The sequence below is a fragment of the Chanos chanos genome, chromosome 12 (assembly GCF_902362185.1).
Source record: "Chanos chanos chromosome 12, fChaCha1.1, whole genome shotgun sequence".
Classification (NCBI taxonomy): domain Eukaryota; kingdom Metazoa; phylum Chordata; class Actinopteri; order Gonorynchiformes; family Chanidae; genus Chanos; species Chanos chanos.
Genome location: NC_044506.1, coordinates 4,517,255 through 4,530,689, shown reverse-complemented (window position 1 = coordinate 4,530,689; position 13,435 = coordinate 4,517,255). Strand labels below are relative to the sequence as shown.

The window sequence follows — 13,435 nt, the reverse complement described above, 5'->3', positions numbered from 1 at the left end:
GGGGGGGGGGTGACTGCAGCTGGAAATGTTGTTGCTTGTTTCCATGGACATGGCGCTGATCTGTGAATACGCCTCCTACTCTTGTGATCCAACCTCAGACACAACAGACAAAATAAACCCGAGAATCATTTTGTCATTTTGTACAGTGTCGAGACTGGGAGGGATATCTGTATAATTAATGTGTATTTGTATTTATTTATAAGCTAAAGAGAGAGAGAGAGAGAATTCTAGAAGAATAGGAAATGTATATATATTTACAGTAAGACTTAAAAAAAAAAAAAAAGACAGCAACAATGTGCTACCAACACAAGTGCCTGGAAAAAGTAACTGTCGCACAGATACAGAAATATGCATCTTGTTTTTGGATCCTGATTTTTGTAACATGTCCCTGTCAGCAGGCCAAGTCAGGACTCAGTGGAAGAGGTGACCAAGCGATTGTCCAGACACAGTTTAAGTGTAGAAGGAAAAAAAAAAAAGTGGATCCAAACATTGGAACTTATGTGGGACTTCGTTAGTTTTTAAATAAGGCCTGAAATGAGACGTTCTTTTGATTTTCCACGCAGTCTCTCATTAGAAGTGGAAAAGCTACCAGTGCCTGACGTTTACACTTAATCTTTCCAGAAACCTGATCCCTTACTTTCACCGTTTCTCAAAGTCTTTTTCTAACTCTCTCTCTCTCTCTCTCTCTCTCTCTCATTATAACACTTCTAGTGTGAAGACACAGAATTCCTTTGCAGGACACAGTCTCTCTATACACACATGCTGTCTCTCTCCTCTGCTCTTCCTAACTCTGATGATAACTGTGGCTACTGCTCAACATCATTGCGCTTGACTGCACGCTGATACTGACACGGGACAGGACAGACCTCAAAATATCTTATATATCTTGTGGCCGAAATAGCTCAGTTGGGAGAGCGTTAGACTGAAGATCTAAAGGTCCCTGGTTCGATCCCGGGTTTCGGCACACTGCTCACTGTTCGCACTGTGTGTGTGTGATCACAGAGATCTATATTTTACATCTGAGACTGCCACTATATGGGCCGTTGGCAGATAATCTTGTTTGGCATTCAGGGCTTGGATAAAGGACAAGAATGATTTTTTTTTTTTTTTTTTTACCTTTAATGAGTCTCCATCAAACAGCAATGTAGGCAAAATGTACAATTTGCAATGTAGGTACAAAATCGGGAGGTCAGTTGCTTCTACGCTATATTAGATCAAATGGGCTCTTTCCCCTAATCATTTCATTACAGTCCAGAGGTGGTCCAATTGAGTGTCAATGGTCCACTGAAACCCTGAGGCTAAAACAACACTGAAAACCACGGCCAAGGCAGAGCGCGTTGCAAAATAAAAATCAAATCTTAAGTCTCTTTTGCCAAGAGTGGTTTAATTGACTTAAAAGGTTTCACATGAACGCTTAAGTTGTGCTTTGCGCCACGGTTTTTGTTCCCCTGCTATAGCGCAGGGCGACCATCTGGTGGTCTGTGGGCTACACCGAGGCTGGATTGTTTTCATCCCCCGCTCGCTCGGGGCTGACCTCGGGTAATCTTCTCGGGTCAAATTCCATAATTCTTCAAACTTTCGCAGACAGCAGCCAATGTCGCAAATACGAACTCGGACGCTCGGGCCAAAAATAACTCACAGAGGATCCAAAGTTAATATGACCAACAGGCAGATTGAGAACATTCCAGAACGTCTGTCCTAGCATTTAAATTTCAGTACTTAGGACCGGGCCTGCACGTACTCACTGCATTTTAGTAACCACATATTTCCTGTTCCCGAACTTCCTTTGCCCGTGTAACCTAGTGAAGGCACATGAGAGGGCACAACTCCACCACCTCCCCCCCCTCGCCCACTGCCAACACTCTTTTTTTCTTGCTTTAGGATTTGCCTTATGTACCCTCACATACTTTGTCTGCTATTATCCCAGAATTTCCTAGAAAGTTTGTGTGAGTGAAATTGTTCACCAAAAGCCCTGTCAGTCTCTCTTTGAAGAGCTGATTTGAAGCCAGTGTTAGGGGTGTGTGTGTGTGGGTTGGGGGGTTGGGGGGGGGGGGGGGGGTTGGGGGGTGCTAAGTTGAGTAGAGTACACGATGATCATGTGCAAAGATTAAATGATTAAGAGACTTATTTTTGGAGGATAAATCCTTTGATTAAGATATCAGAATGCTTGAGTGAAATAATTCTTTGATATCAGGGATGCTTGTGGCTGAAATGAGGCTCTGGGACTCTCATGTTTGTGGCTACTAACTGGGTCAAACAAAACAAAACAAAACAAAACAAAACATTTGAACATTGTTCCAGTATCCCAATATAGGTTCTGTTATCAGCAGCGACTATTTTGACAAATGAAACTGTCAGTGCTAGCTGTCTTAGATCTGCAGTAAATACATCCTCCACTGGCCTGTTGGAGCTAACTACCTTGTGCTTCCTCCTGACCGGTAAGTCTAATTAACTGTTAGCCGAGTTAATCATCTTAGGTTGCCGACTAGTTAGCTTCTATTATTATTTCAAGCTCATAATTCTTCTCATTTGAAAATCTGTCTGAAAGCAGAAAAATATGATGTAGCGATAAAACAGAAACCGTACATCAAACTAAGAATCTCAGCGGTGCAGGGACTGTGCCTTCAGAAGGCTCCATGATCAGATCAGATCGTTTGGTGTTAATGAAAACAAACGCTGACGTGAAGTGGCTTAATAGAGTGCCAGGCCTGCGCAACCCTTTTAAGACAGCTTCCAATCAACCTAATGTAAATTCTATAAATCTCTGCAACTCCTCGATAGAGACAAAGGTTTATTCCACGAGGAATTCCTTGAGGTGTCTCGGACGCCGCTGTATCTTCTGGAAATGTTAAATTACATTGAAATCTGACCACTGAGATAAGCGATGTCACTCGCATAGTTTTAATGATTCCCTGAGCATCCATTCAGTGACCAATCATGCTCCGCTGGATGGCCCTGAAGGAGACCACTCCCATCGGCTTGGACACGCCTCATCACGGAAAGAAAGTGATCACTCAGAATGGCTTATAGTGTTCATTACCGTCATCACGTATGACCCCCGCTGACATTTAAGACTTAATCAACTAAATAACCATAGCTGTGTTGAAGAACTATTATTATAACATTATTCCAATCTATCTTGTATTCCTCATTTTGTTTCGTTTTGTTTTGGCGTTTACCTGCATATTTGTAAGTTCGTTGTCCTTAGCAGGAATGAGAGGTCATTTCTACTAAAAAAAAATAAAATAAATAAAGTCACTGGCTGATTTTAAACTGGAAGTCCATGAGTCTGATGCTCAGAGTCACGTTTCTGTGCAAAGAATACAGAGGGTTTAGGTGATGCCGTTTAATAAACACAAAACACTTAACCATGTAAGAGGATTATGGAAATGCTACCTTATCCCTCTCTATATCTCTCTATGTCTGCGGGGCTTTACTATGGCAGGAATGCCCCTAATCCGGCTCCGCTTTTTCTGTTTTGCTCTAGCTGCCTTCTGCCGAGACTGGAGAAAAATGTTCATTTTTATATCTGCACGTGAGGTCCTTGTGTCAGGCCAGTCTCTGACTTCTTGGACCCAGAGTTCACAGGAGCCAGAAGAAAAAAAAAGAAGAGAAAAAACAGACTTTGGAGACATTAAATAACTCAGTTTTTCATACTGTCAGAATGTATTTCATGTCTGGAAACTACAGTTAGACCTCACAGTAAACTGTCAGTCGTGCGTCACAACCTCCGAAAGCTATGTCACTATTGACATCCAGAGGTTCAAAGGTCATTCATGAATGAAGGCAGGATCAACAGGCTTTCTGCGAGAAGCTTAGTAAACACCTAATTAAGTTGTACAGCTAATCAAACCAATGGATTAAAGCCTAAGTCTCGAAACAAATGACCAGAAGTATTAATGGTCATGGCAGGTCATGTCATTCAGTTATTAATCAAAGGTTTCCTGTTTTCACAGCCTTGTTGTGAATGTGATCTTAACCACTGTGTGGGCCAACATTTAAGTCTTAATGTATACGCCTCTCTCTGAAACCCACGTGCCGCTTACAGGCATGAATATAACCTTATGTTATAGATTCGCAAAATATTTGCGACCCATATATTAGTGCACATGAACAAAGATCAGCATATTAGGCCTGCAGATGGATGGAAATACAATTTCACATCTGCTATTCCTGCTTGCTGGCTGTACACATGTCTGGAGTGTTGATGTGTTCTGGTCAGGTTTAAACTGGTCAAATGCTAAACTCATTAAGTCTGAAACACGTGCATTGTTTTTCCCGGTGTGCCTGACAGTGAGGCTTTTGTCTGTATAAACTCTCTCTCTCTCTGCATGTGCCTCACAAGACAGCAGAATGTCAAGACAGCAGAATCGATAACACAGCGGTTGCCAGATCCACTGAATTACCACGCCTCGGAAGACGCGGTTATGTCCTTCTTTTTCGAGCTGGAGCCAAGCGGTTTCCTGACATTGCGAAGAGCTATTTTAATTCAAAATTGATTAGTTTAATTTTGAACAGAGGTGTTACTTTACCCAGAATGAGTTTATTTCTCTCAGCTAGACCCTAAAGGATGGTCCACCTCCGCACTGATTAATGCTCCTTTGTGAGAATAAGATAATAACACTATCCCAGTCCAATATTTCCAGTATCACAAATAGAGAATTATAGTTGCACACACATGCACATTCATCTCTGGAGTCGCACAAACTGGCCCTGAAACACTATCAGCTATCACAAAGAATGTCTTGCCTGTGTCTAATTACCTCTCTGCTTGTTATCTTTGTTATAGAGTTTGAACTAAGTGGACATGTTGATGCTGAATGATATCGATGCCCCATTGTCAAAAACACAATTATCCTTCTTCCCCTCATTCTGTTGTGTTGTGGTGGCAAATACCCCCGCAGTTATCAAGCTGGAGCAAGATCACTATCGATGCTCAGCCAATATTAGGTATCTCAGAGTGGAAGGTCAGAGGTCACCGGGTGTCAAACAGCCTTATTAGAAAGAGCCCGGCTGCAGGACGTGTTGGCACGTGAGTTTAATTTAGCCGTTGCCGTTGGCGATAAGCAGTCCCAGGTGTCGTGCGGCCCGTGCCGATTGAGCGGCACGCCGTCCGGCAGCCCAGGTGCGCCGGCCGTGAGAGGGGAGCTCTGTGCTCCCGTGTCACGCCTTGTGTGGCATCAAGTCTGAGCTATGAATGGAATTCTGCACCGGAGGGGGCCGAGGTGCCCGTTGGAATGCCAGGAATGCCCAGCTTCGGACCCCCTGCTCCCGGCCCAGGGGACTGTACGTGCGTTTATGTGCAGTAAAATTACACGTCGGTTTCGGCTGAGCCATCGGAAGGTGTTTGTCAGCGTTAAGGTGACCTTTGGTTAATGTTTACCGGCACTTTTCTGTTTCACCATCTCTCTGGGGGGTCGACTTTGAAGAGGTTCAAGTTTGTTGTGGACTTGGTTTGGTCAGAGTTCATTTCTGGACAGACATTACCCATGTCTTTGAAGCTTCAAAGTGTGAGTGTGCAATTAAGCCCCGACAGGAGCCCTTCTGTAGTTGTACATTAATCTGAGAGCCAAAACATATTACACATTTATCCCCTGCATGGCTAGACGGGGGGTGAAGGGCGGAGGGGGTCGCTGAACAATCCAAACCTCACGGTCAGAATCCACTATATACGGAAGAAGGCGACAAAGATTTTGCCCGAGAATTTTGCAACAGGGCATGGAATGGATGGAATGTCTACTTGTACAAGAATTCTATTTTAAGCTGATTCACTGTGACCTCACTGTTGTGCAGAATAGCAATGGCTTAACATAACACAATCAATAACTCAGCCAAAACAACAGTTCTCTTGAATGACGACATGCAACAAAAAGAGCTGAATGACTATGAAAATCTTTAAGACCAACAAAACCGGTCACATAAAAACGGGACGCAGGCAACCCCACTACTGAACACCGAACACTTGTAGTTTTCTCTTTTTTTTTTCCATCTTTCTTCGTTTTGGCAGCGTTCGTTTCCACTGTAACATGCCCCACGTAAACCATCTCTGATGCAGAGAGATATGGTTCAGTGCACTGCCTCCCTCAGGGAGATGGAGTCTAACTCTGCCAGCACGATACGCAGAACCCAGTGGGAGCTCCCAGATTGCCAGGCTTTGGTGTTTTGCCCGTTGTGCATATTTCTTTATCAGTAGTCCGTATGAGCAAGAAAGACTGCGCAATGTCCATGTATCATGACCACAACATCTCATGTTGGATAAAGTTTTATTATTATTATTATTATTATTATTATTATTGCTGTTGTTGTTGATGCTTACAACTTCCCATAGAGAGAATAAATGTTGTAACTCTTCAAAATTGCTACTGTCGTGAGGGTGCCGTGTGGCTCATAAAGTCTCAGGGTTTATTACAGTTTTCTCAACTGACACACTTCCTGGAACAATTCACCATTTTCTCAAATCTTCACACACTATTTTAAAAACACACATCCAACGGTAAAACTTCAAACTTCTGGCCCCAGTTCAAACGTTGCCCTCAGACAACACACACAAGTGGTCAAAAACACAGACTACATGGCTGTTCGCAAATCACAGTTTTGACTATCCAGATAACCCTTTCAGGAACACCGTGGCGAGAGAAGTTCAAAACATTACTGCAATAACTACCTCTTACATTAGTGTTTAAGGGAATGCTACTGTATATGCTGTTTGGGTCAAAAACCTGACCTCTGAAATGTCACACTGACAAAACACGTAGGGAAGAGTCCACGCACAGTAAAACACCCAATTTCCCCCATGGCTTTATTTCCAAATGCAGCAAATGTACAGGTTACTCAGCATCAGCGTTCTCATCATCTCGTCTCAGGTCTGGGTCAGGCCATAGCACTTCATCAGCGTCACACATTATGTTTGCTCTTGCCAGGCAGCGTGGGAAAAATGCCCTTGTGCCTTAGAAAACCCTGGATAGACTCCACAGACACATCGCCACAGGCATCCACCATGGCCTCCGGGAGGTTTTGCTGTGCGTAGGGGTTGCGGTCATACACCCCTCCACTGCCATACCGAGATTCAGATTCAGAAATGGGGAATATGCTGGCAAAAAAAGAACGGTGAACCTGGGGTGGTCATTGAACCAGGCGCGAACCAGAACTAGCCTGACGGAAACTCACGTTACCCCAAATGACAACATATTGGGCTCTGGTCTGGTTGCCCTGGCTCCCCTTCCTGTTGAAGAATGTTATTATGCAGCTGATGTAGAAATTGAAGGAGATTGTGATATGTCGTATGGACCCACTTTGACATGGCGGTGGAGGACGCCACGACTGCTGATGGCTGGACACTTAGGATGATGTTGCCTCCCTCTCTGGCCAGAGGCTTGTATGATGGCACGGTGACCAATGATGTTGCGTCCCCTTTTGCGCCTTTTCGTGAGGTTGAACCCTGCCTCGTCAGTGAAGATGTACTCATGTGGGTCAGCCCTGGCATCCAGCTCAAAGATTCCCTATGAAAGTCAAAAAACTATTGATTGACCCTGCGATTCTGATTGGTGTGTTAACAATTTTGAGGCTCAGTGTTTGCACCTGGAGAAAGGTGTGCTCTTTGAGTTTAGGCTGTGATGACTTGAGTCTAATATATTGAGTGCATCTGTGTGCTGAATGAACATACAGTGCAATGAATGATTTATTTTGCCACTTCTGTGTAAGGTTTTGCAGAAAGACTTTTGAATACTGAAACGTGTAAACACGTGAATAGTGTTTACAGTTATGGGACATGTATGTGTGTGTGTATTTGTTTCTGTGTGTTTGTGCATTTGTGTGTCTGTGTGTTTGTGTCTGTGTGTGAGATATTGGACTGTGAGTATGTTTGTTCAACACACAGCTGACAGACAGGAAACACAAGTCTTTCAAGTCCCCCTGTACTCAGACCAAAACCTCAGGTGAATTTCCCCATGGAACCCCAAGGCTGCATTGTCTTTTCATATCTTTAAGAATAAACTTGCATAAGGGTTGTTAACAAGTTGGGTGGTTTTTTCACTTGAACTCTTTTTCAGTGCTGAAAATCAAATTAAGTCAGTATATATACGCACAAGTACTCACATAACCACATGTAAACTCAAACAACGCATACGTGCAAAATACGCTGTCTGTGAAACATGATGTCTCAGATTCATATTTCTGTTTCAAAGTAACCGTTGCCTGTTTGTGAGAAACACATGAGCGGTCATTGGTTTAATACAGAGTTTAATAATTAGCTCTGTCGCTCTCTCTTTCTGTCTGCGTGGGGTCCAGTGTTCTCACAGGAGGCCCAGGTTTAGTGCTGAAACAACGTTGACACTACTGACGACTGATGCTTTAAAGAGGTGCTAAGAGTTCTACAATAGCACAAACACTGACTACAGTTAAAGTCGACGTATTAGAGTTACATTAAGGTGCTGCGGTGTGACCACGTCCTGTTCCGTACAAGTTGTTCTCACTGTATTTGTCGAGAATCACGTTACGATTTTGAGATGACAGCTCAGTTATTCAAAGAAAAAAACGACAACAACAAAAAAAAAAGCAGGAGAGCTTTTTTTTTGTGCCAAAGGAGCAATGCTCTCAAAGTCAAAGAAACTGTGTCAGTTGTAAGCACATACCAGCACAGGATGTAAATATTATGACAAGTCTGGCTAATTTTTTGATGATCACATGCTGTCGTCTGCCAGGAACCACAACGGAAGAACCGATTCGTTCTCGTCCTGGACCTGCCTAACTTCTTCAATCTCAGTGTTTTTCCAAACCGGTATCGATCCATCCCTTACGAAACCTCGGGGGCAAGTGGCAGACATGTTAATGTGTTCTGCAGACTTTTATTGACCAGATTTCTCGGTACGTCTCCACAGCTACGGCACTATGTATTCCCAACCAGACACGGTAATGCTGTCAGAGGCAATAGAGTGACTGTGCTGGGGGGGTGATTACGGGCCTGCCGGAACTGTTGTCCCAGCAAATCGATGGAGTCACCGGTGAAGCCTGGACACGGTTCTCTGGGTTAGAGGTGGTGGTTCCTGGTACGGACTGGCCATCTTTGACATTAAGGGAATGCGATAATGTCACCTTGGACAAACATTCAGGAGGTATGGGCCGGTAAATGAGCCAGGGGTTGGAAGGGGTAAAGGGTCACTTCCATAAACCTTGGGTGTGGAGATAAGGTGTGTTTGATCAGGGAGAGGTTTTTGAAAAGGGGGTCCTGAGAGATCCCTCGCCGGGGAGAAAGTCACGTGATGCGTCCTCTTGCGTCATCGAAAAGATGGAACAGAGGTTGATGGCAGGAGAAAGGTGGAGACAGTTGATCTGCTTGAAAATGACCGTCACACACACACACACACACACACACACACACACACACAAAGTAGTTTCCTGAGAGTCTGAGATGAAACTGACTCATACCCTCCCCTTCATGAACGTGTGGACATTCAGTGCGTCACAGTCCAGAACTTTTACAGCTGTAATATATTGTGTCTTTCTCTTCCTTCTTTCTTGTTACACACACACACACACACACACACACATACACTCCCTCTCTTTATTTCTCTATTTCACTCACACACACACACACACACACACACACATACACTCCCTCTCTTTATTTCTCTATTTCACTCACACACACACACACACACACACAGACATTCTCTCTCTCTCTCTTTCTCTCTCTCTCTCTGTCTTGCTCTCACTCACTCACCCCTGGTTCCCTCTCTCTCTGTCTGTTCTGTGTGTGTGTGTGTGTGTGTGTGTGTGAGTGTGAATGTGTGAGTGTGTGTGTGTGTGTGCGCGCACCTTGCCAGTAAATGAGGCAGAGGTGTTTGTGTGTGTGTTTTCAGGCTTCCCTCTTCATCTTACCTCGTAAATAACACCCACACACACACTCCTCCAGTTCTCTCCTTTGCCAGGTGACATTTACAGGGAGCTCTAATTTGCACATTCAATCTCACCTCATCCTAAAGAGAAAAATGCCAAGCTTTGGCTGTGCAACAGCACATTCTCTCCTCAGAGGTATTGTTTTTCATCTGCCGGCGCTGCTTCATTAAATATGCCGACACTCTGTGTAGGGCACAGTGTTGTATAGCACAAACTGTTGCATAGCACAAACATGGATATGAACACAAAGACAAATAACCATCAGTACAGCGTGTAAGCTATTGTTTTGTTTTGTTTTTTTGTTCTTTGTTTAAAACCTTTACTTTCAGATGCACTCATGCTGGATCTAAGGAAACAAGGACATCAAGGCCTTCCAGAATGTTCCTGGATTCTCCCCGTCGGTAACAACTATAAAATATTGTTCAGGCACTTTTTTTTTTTTTTTTTATATATAAATGGCGTCTGGACTGTGTTTCAGAATGAAATTGTGGCCTATGAAGAAGCGCCGGTTCAGTGTTTATGACACATTAGAGAGCATTATTAAAAGCACTTCGACGTGATTGCGACAATTGCGACAAAGCTCACTGTTGACTTTGAGCAGAAGTGGACTCTGGGAAGGGGACCCAAATGCAGTGATGGGCCACTTCCTGCCTGCCTGCCTGCCTGGTTCTCCAGTGACGGGCAGATCCAGGATGAAGTGCAGAGCGGTGTGAGGTAACGGAAGGGCAAACGGGTGACGGTTGGTCGGGCGGACCGTGGAAGGGCTGAGCCCATGCTTGTGATCTTCCTCGGTTTTTATTAGATCAGCAGGGGGTTAATCGAATCGCGGCCTTACCCTGGTCCCTGTGCTTTCTCTTCTCCCTGTCTCAGCATCTCTTCCTCATCAGTAATAGGTACAGTTTATCTTCTTTAGCCCGTCTTCCATCCAACCTGACCCTCACCCTCCCTTCCCCCGCCTCCCTGAGAGTGGAAAATTTGGGGATTGGAAAATTTTCGGACATAGATTACTTCACCGTGATTCATCTGTCTTGAAACAATGAAAGCCAGCTGCTTATTCTTGTGTGTGTGTGTGTGTGTGTGTGTCAGAGTCTGTGTGTGTATGTGTGTGTATATGTGTGTGTAAGTGGCCACAGAGTGTATAGTCAATAATCTACAAAATATCTCTTTCATATCTCTCAGATTTTATACTGATTTATTTAGCCAATGAATGGCATTCTTTTCTGCTGGGGCGTGTCTGACATGTGACCAGGAGCCAGGAGAATGTCAGTGGCCCCCTCTCAGTCACCACAGAGTTACGCCACGGATCCTCTCACTCCCCTGTCACTCTACAGGGGCCTGTGGCTCAGGTGTCCTCAACAAACAACAGCCCTGGGCTTCTGGTAGCTTTTCATCAGTACCTGCAAGATCCAGCAGGTACACGCTGGGCACTGATGATCTGTTCTCAGATATGCTACCACTCGTTCTTCTTTTTTTAATAGTTGGCTGAATCCGGTAATGGCTCAGGGACTCCCAAAACCTCTCAACAGTTGTGGTATGAGAAAGAGAGAGAGAGAGAGAGAGAGAGAGAGTTCTGGAGCCTCCCCCTTCCGCTCTCTCTCTCTCTCTCTTGTTCATCTACCACTGTGTAACATTGTGACATCAGCACTCACACCTCCACATCTGTACCCATGACGACCAACAATGACAGCAGCGGTTTACTTTTGTCAAGTGGAGCTGCCCCTTCTCCATGGCAACTGTTTTTTTTTTTTTTGAGAGTGCTCAATTGTGACAAATTGAGCCTGCTCTTTATTTGTAATTTTTTTTTTCCTTTTTTCCCTTTCATTGGAAACTGAAACCAAAAAAAAGGATGATTAATGCATCAAGAACTTGCAGTATTGATTGTCTCCTTTGTGTGTTTTTTTTTTTCAGGCTTTTGATGTAATTCATTTCGTTGTCATAGTGACCCTCAAGAGAGCTTGTCATGAATATTCACGTTCCTGTATTCAGCAGGTACACCTGCAGTGTGTTCACACATTTCTAGTCGGGGGAAACTGGAGAACTAGGCTTGTGTGCCACTACCACTCGATGCGGATGAAAGCGCCACGCCAGTGGCGTCATTACATAATGACGGAGGATCTGTGATGTGCATAGCAACGAGGGCTTCCATCGCCATATCTGTGACAACCAGACAGTAGCATGACGCCTACACACACAGAGGGAGGACGACTGACGGGAAGATCCCATTCTCCAGTGACTCTCAATGCCAGGCTGGCATGGGAGGGTGTGTGAGAGGTTTAGATGCAAATGTCTCTTTTTTTTCTCTCTCTCTTTCGTTCTCTTTCTCTGAGTCATTGCAAGGGGGGCTCCTTACACACACACACACAGCTTGCCCATGGTAATAAACTGTGGGTGTGGAAAAAACCATCCTCCGCGGCTTCTGCAGACAAATAGCAGATCTAGTTACGTTACAGTATGCGTTTATGTGACTGACTAACCCCCAGCTGGAAACATTTACGCCACGAAACATGTCCTCAAATTCCCCCGGTTCCCATCATGGGGATTCAGTCAGTTTTCTAGATACCAGTTGTCTTGAGATACTGAGCATTAGCTGGAAAAATGGAACACAAGATAAAGAAGATGGCGGTTGGTTCAGTCTGGCTGAGTGCAGCCTTGTAACTGAAAATTAAAGAAACGTGTATCAAAGAAAAAAAAAAAAAAAAAAAAAGCACACAGACTGTCTAAAATCCACCAGGAAAAGGGTCCTATCTAATTGTCAGAGAAAACTCTAAAAACTCCAAAAACATTCACGTTTGCTTCTCTGACCCTGAGATAGTATCTCGCGGTTAGCATTCTCAACATCTTACTACTGCAAACACAGTTCTTCTGTGACACCCCCCCACCCCCCCCCCCAATGCCATTCCCAAGTCTCTCTCCCCCCCCCCCCCCCCCCACCAACTCAATCCACAAACACTAAGCCTTACATGTGATCTGATCTGAGAGAGCCCTGCAAACATGTGAATGGATGAGCATGTGATGCTCAGGAGTTGAGACTTGGGAATCCTGACGCTGGGATATAATGGTAATCACCCCAGTGCTGGAGTTTTTCAGGTCAGGCCTCATAATTGGCAACAGGGGTTAAGTGCAGTATGTGCTGTGGTCAATGGGGGTGGCTGAGGGGGTCCTTTGAAGTGAAAGAACATCATGCTCCCAGGTTTATTTAGTCTGTGGACACGGAGGACTTGACTTTGAGGGGCGGAGTTCAAATGAATGTAAGGGATTGTGGGTGACTGGTAGCTGATTTTGGGCCTAGGGGTCAATGTCAGTCAGTGGCGGTTAGGTCAACTGATGATTGGTGAAGCCTCTGTGGGAAACGGGATGATGGGTTAGTTTTTGGTTTTTTTTTGGTCAGTGTGAGAAACATATCATTCCTGGTGCAAACACACATTGAGCCTGATGTCGATAAAAACGTTCACTCAAAGCAAGATTAGATGCATTGCATCCTTAACACTATCCTACAGTCAATCAACTTATCGACACAGGCACTTACGTATTTCATTGATTC

General features: G+C 44.4%; 1 non-coding gene across 1 annotated transcript; it reads left to right on the top strand.

The window, feature by feature from the left end:
• Nucleotides 1-891: 891 nt before the first annotated feature.
• On the top strand, nucleotides 892-964 carry trnaf-gaa (transfer RNA phenylalanine (anticodon GAA)). Its single transcript has one exon. It is a non-coding gene; the product is annotated as a tRNA-Phe (tRNA).
• Nucleotides 965-13,435: the final 12,471 nt, after the last annotated feature.